This window comes from Vombatus ursinus, unplaced genomic scaffold, assembly GCF_900497805.2.
Source record: "Vombatus ursinus unplaced genomic scaffold, bare-nosed wombat genome assembly UNPS02014910.1, whole genome shotgun sequence".
In the NCBI taxonomy this organism is placed as follows: Eukaryota; Metazoa; Chordata; class Mammalia; order Diprotodontia; family Vombatidae; genus Vombatus; species Vombatus ursinus.
In genome coordinates, this window is record NW_020954688.1 from 3167 (window position 1) to 8576 (window position 5410).

A 5410-nucleotide genomic window follows, 5' to 3' on the forward strand; every position below is an offset into this window, starting at 1 on the left:
GATTTTTTTTGGAATGGGTGTATTTGAAGGATGAGACTTGGCAGGGCAAGATTGCTGGTAGAATAAGGGAAAAGGGATTTTAGAGGACAGTATAGAGTTGAACTGGTTCACCGAAGAGTCAAAATGAGATAGAGAGGAGAGTAAACCAGCACATGGGTGATGGAGTGGGAAAGAATCGATGGTTGGAGAGATTGGTATGTCATGGAGAGAATGCAGAATAGGGTTAGGGGCTATAAGCAGAGGAATAGGTGGAGTGAAAACAAATTACGATTAGATAAAGTAATTTCATATTTTATGAACATGGAAGCGAAACACTTTTCAGTGATGACAAAGTCAAGGGTATAATTACTCTGTCTATATTTTAGGTGGCATAGAGGAATAAATCATGGTCAATTAGTAAGTGCAAGGAAATGATGGTGTTTCAGAGCATATAAATATGCATGTTGAAATCCTTTAGTATGAAAGTAGGTCTTATGGAGGACCAAAGGAAGGAGAGTATCTTGGAAGTTGGTAGATAACAGCTACTAAAAACTCAGTCTCAGAACGAAAAACTGAGAAACTCTCAAAGCAAACACATGCACACAGAAACACACACACACACTCACATGCACAGAAATCTCAGGTGTAGATGGATTAGACTGATCTACAAGATCATTCTGTCAAGTTTTCTGAGAACAGTTAGTTCTCATGCTACATAAACCACTTACAAAAATGGAAAAATAAAGTAATTACAAACTTTTTCTTGACATATATTATCCTGATATATAAACCAGGGAGATAAAGTAGAGAAAGAAAACTATTGATTATTTCAAGTAATGTTTATTTTTGTTACAACATTGACTAAAATATTTTCAGAGTGTATAGAAATACATGAATAATTATTCACTATTAGCATTTTGGTCTTGTACCAGGAATATAAGTAACAATTAGAAAATTAAAAATATAACAATCATATAATAATTACCTTTTATTTAGAAAGTCTAGCAAACTCTTCCACGAAAGCTGTTTGCAACCCTGCTGTCACTTAGAAGACAAACCCTAGGCTGCTGCCTAAAGTGATCCCTAGGTGAAGTAACTTACCTCGAGTTACAGAGCTAGTTAGTGACCATCAGAAACTGTGTGACTAAGAGGATTTTGTGAAAGCCTTAGTTAGTCTAGTCAATTATGAAAGCAATAGACCCTTTTATTTGTCACATTAAAGAAAATCATTCAAAGGGGAAAGGGAACCAATATGTACTATGTGCTAGGCAGTGTGCTAAACACTTTCCACATATTTTCTCATTTAATCTATAAAAACACAAAAATTTAAGAGAACCATGCAAACCCATTTTTTTTCTGAACTATTAATTCTATTTCACAGTTCTCAGAGGGTTAGTCAAAAGGAGCAGAGAGCTATATTCACTTTTTCCTGTGACAACCTTTGAAATTATAATGTCAATCAGCTTAAAGAGGTTTAGTATAAGGCAAAAAGGCTTTTAATTCAATTTGATCCAATCCAGTTCTATTCAATTAAAACATATCTGTTATGCAAGGTACTTTCCTAAGTACTGCTGCTCAAAAAGAGGAAATAGGCCCAAGAATCTTAAATTCAAATAGAGAAGATAGGACAGAAATAAATATGACACAAAGTAAAATGTGATAAACACATCAGATCCAAAGAATCTGGAAAGAAAAAGATCCCTTTCAATTAGTGGGATCAGGGAAAGATGAATAGAGTATTTTACACTGTATCTAGAGTTCAGAGTAACCAAATGATTTCATTGGCAGGAACTGTGATGTAGTGGGGGAAAAATAATGAATCAGCGAGTCCAGAGGCTCTATGTTTGAATTACAGCTTTGCTGTATTGCCTGTGTAACTATGGACAAATTAATAACATTCTCTTAGATCATTTCAGAATTTTAAAAATAAAGTGATTAAACTGGATGACTTCATTTTATTTATTTATTTTTTAAACTGGATGATTTTAAAGATTCCTCCTGGTACTAAATACTATGTTCTGTATAGAAGAGTACATTCAGGGCACATGATCTATCATGAACAAATGCACATTCATAGAAAAATCTAAAAATGCTTGGAGACTGAAGAAGAGTCCAGTGAGTTGGGTTGAGAGAACTAGGAGTATCTGTCTCTTAGGTAGTGTAGTAATAGAGTGGCTGACCTGGAGTCAGAAAGCCCTATGCTCAAATGTGACCTCAGACACTTACTAGGTGTATGTCCCTGGGCAAGTCCCTTAACCCCTGTCTACCTCAGTTTCTTCAAATAAGGATAATAGCACCTACTTCTTAAGGTTGTTGTGATGATCAAACAAAATATTTGTATCTCATATCATTTTATAAAGTGTTTAGCATAGTAGTGAAACATAGTAGGTGCTTAATAAATGCTTATGTACATTCTTCTGTAGATGTCATTTCTCTCCCCTCAATTTTTAATTTTGACTTCATAAATATGTAAAGAATTGCTGTCAGCATGAACAGATCTTGTAAGACTAGTATATGTGAGCACCTATCTCCCCACCAAGGGACTGATTTTTAACATATTTTACTTAATCAATCAAAAGCATTTATTATTTATTTACTGTGTGTCACTCACCATGCTGAGCTGGGGATACAAGGAAAGGCAAAAATAACTTTTGTCCTCAAGAAGCTCATATTGTAATGTGGGAGACAACATGCAAATAACTAGGCTTATACAGCAGTAGATGTAGTAGTAGAAAAGAGTGGCGGACTCTCAGAAGGGAAGGAAGTAGCAACTGGGGAGAACTGGGAAAAGTTGAATCTTGAAGGAACCTAGAGAAACTAAGAGGTAGGAAGTCAGGAGTGAGATTATTCTAGTCATGGGGGATAATCAGTGTAAAGACATGGAGAAAGGAGACGGAATATTGTGTGTGCAGAATAATATCTAGGACAAATTATCTGGATTGAGGGAATTAAAGTGTAAGAAGATAGGAAAGGTAGAAAAGCACTACGGTATGAAGAGCTTTAAATACTAAACAGGATTTTTTATTTTCATTTTGTCATGGAGGAAATAGGAAGACTTTGGAGTTTACAGATTAGGGGGTTACTTGGTCAGACCTAAGCATTAGGAAAATCACTTTGTCAGTTGAATGGAGGATAAATTAGAGTAGGGAGAGGTTTATGGCACGAGGACCAAGTTGAGGCTATTGCAGTAGTTCAGGTGAACATCTGGGAAAGGAAATGATAATGGCTTCAACTAGGATGTTGAGTGATGGAGAGAATGGGTCCTATATAAGAGATGTTATGAAAGTAGAAACTGCAAAATTTGGCATTGTGGTATAAATATGGGGGAAGTGAGAGTGAAGAGTCCAGGACAACACCGAGGTTGTGAGACTGGGTGACTGAGAGTGTGGTAACGTCCTTGAAACCAATAGGGAAGTTTTGAAAAGGGAAGCGTAATAAGCTCCATTTGGGCATATTGAATTTGAGATGCTCATGTGACAAAAATAAAAGGAAAATGAGTGTTTCAATAATGTTTTCTATGTTTGCATTACGCCTACAGAGTTCCTCTGGAAAACTCATTTAGATAAGAACAATCTGGCAGAATCTCAGGATTTGGAAATGACTGAAGATGATAATTTTCTACCCAAATAGATCTATCTTTAGGTTCAAGTTAGAGCATTTGTATCATGGATTGATGATGAGAATCTCATCTGTTAGACAAAATACATCTCTAGTCCTGTTAGATCAATCTATAGCATATCTTTTTCGTTCACTAATAGATGATCTAACATTTATGCATAAAGGACGGAATATAAAAATCTTTGTTTTTTTGGTTGTTTTTAATCTTCCCTAGGTGAGATGACATGAAGCAATCAATGTGGTTGGAGAATCAAACTTTTGGGACTAATTTAATCTATTGGGGCTCTTTGGACAAAGCAAATACTCTACTCTCCTCTACTCACTGATATTCCTTACTTTTGTAGTAGCTTTGACTAGGAATGCCACTTTGGTTCTTTTGATTCAAAGCAATCCCCACCTCCACACTGCCATGTACTTCTTCATCAGTCAGCTTTCCGTTATGAATATCATGTATATCAGCATCACTGTGCCCAAGATGCTGTTGGATCAGGTGACTGGGATTCATAATATTTCAGCCCCAGGCTGTGAAATCCAGATGTTCTTCTATGTAACACTTTGGGGAGCAGAATTCTTCCTTTTGGGAGCCATGTCCTATGACAGGACATGGTGTGTGGCCATTTGTCATCCTCTCCGCTACCACATCTTCATGAACCATAGAGTTTGCATACTCCTTGCAATTGTCTGCTGGTTTTTGGGCTCCACTGATGGTTTCATGCTCACCCCATCACCATGAACTTCCTATTTTGTAAATCCCGAGAGATCCAGCACTTCTTCTGTGAGGTTCTTGCCTTGCTGAAAATCTCCTGCTCAGACACCTCACTCTATGAAAGTGTCATGTACGTGTGCTGTGTCCTTATGCTCCTCATCTCTCTCACAGTTATTTTAAACTCTTACTCCTTTATCCTCCTCACAGTCTATAGGATGAATTTGGCTACTGGTCGGAGGAAAGCATTTGTCACATGTTCCTCCCACATAACTGTTGTTGTTCTCTTTTATGGAGCTGTGGTTTATAACTACAAGCTCCATGCTTCTTATCATACTGCTGAAAAGGGTATGATGGTGTCTGTCTTCTACAATATTCTAACACCCGTTATAAACCCTCTCATCTACAGTATCCGGAACAAAGATGTCACAGCAGCTTTGAAGAAAATGTTATAGGGTGCAGTTAGGTGGTGCAGTGGATAGAGCACTGGTCCAGAAGTCAGGAGGACCTGAGCTCAAATTCAGCCTCAGACACATAACACTCAGTAGCTGTGTGACCCTGGGCAAGTCACTTAATCCCATTGCCTGTGCAAAAAAAGAAAAAAAAGAAAAAGAAAAAGAAAAAAAGAAAAGAAAGGAAAATATTATGGTCAAGGCTGATTTTAGCTGATTTTCAGAAGTAGAATATGGTCTCCAAATACTTAAAAAACACTCCACATTCTTTTATTATCTATTATTGGTTCATTTTATTCATATTGCCCTGTGGTAAACAGGCATTTCCCTCCCTCCATTCTCCTACCAAATTAACTTCTGCTCCTTGAGAATTTTTGAAATCTTTTAGGTTAATATCTTCTTGATTTAGTATAAAAATCCTTGACATTTAAGTCAGATTATAAGTATTTACCTTCTCTACTCACAACTTGTTAACTAGGTTACCTTAAAGAAATGACTGAAAGTCTTTGAGACTTGATTAACTTTTCTGTCCAATGTAGCATTTTGTTTGTTTGTTTGTTTTTTGGGTTAGGCAGTGGGGTTAAGTGACTTGCCCAAGGTCACACAGCTAATAAGTGTTATGTGTCTAAGACCGAATTTGAACTCAGATCCTCCTGAA

The 5410-nt window shown here is 36.7% G+C and overlaps 1 pseudogene; it reads left to right on the forward strand.

Moving 5' to 3' along the window:
• Positions 1 to 3821: 3821 nt before the first annotated feature.
• Positions 3822 to 4755, forward strand: LOC114029165 (annotated as a pseudogene).
• The last annotated feature ends 655 nt before the right edge of the window (positions 4756 to 5410 follow it).